The sequence below is a fragment of the Stegastes partitus genome, unplaced genomic scaffold (assembly GCF_000690725.1).
Source record: "Stegastes partitus isolate 25-593 unplaced genomic scaffold, Stegastes_partitus-1.0.2 Scaffold93, whole genome shotgun sequence".
NCBI lineage: Eukaryota > Metazoa > Chordata > Actinopteri > Pomacentridae > Stegastes > Stegastes partitus.
In genome coordinates, this window is record NW_007577824.1 from 569186 (window position 1) to 569740 (window position 555).

Consider the following 555-nt stretch of genomic DNA (forward strand, 5'->3'; position numbering starts at 1 on the left):
TTCAAGGAACTCAAGCAAGTCCAGTTGCTACGATTCATCTACCAGAATAACCAAAATGGTGGTGTTTCATTGTCACAACGTTACGGATAATTCAGCTGAATCTCTGCACCCAGAAGTTCATCAGCATGTTTTCAGCATGAAGTCTCAACCTGCTAATAAGCGGTATTATTTTCATTTGGTCACCCACAGTCGAGACAGTCATTTAAAGCTGTTGGCAATGAAAGCATAAAAAAAATGTAAATAATAAGACTGTGAGGTCATGTGCATCGAGCGAAACAGCAGCTGGTCTTCTTTCATGCATGTAGTGATCGAGTTTTATTAACTTTACCTGTTACTTGACTTCTTTTTTTTTCTCCAAAACTGGATCATTCAGTCCTTAAAAACATCCACCCATCCATTATCTATACACCGCTTCATCCTCACTAGGGTCGTGGGGGGCTGGAGTCTATCCCAGCTGACTCAGGGCGAAGACAGGGGACACCCTGGACAGGTCACCAGTCTATCACAGGGTTACACTTAGAGACAGACAACCAAGCACACTCACATTCACACCTA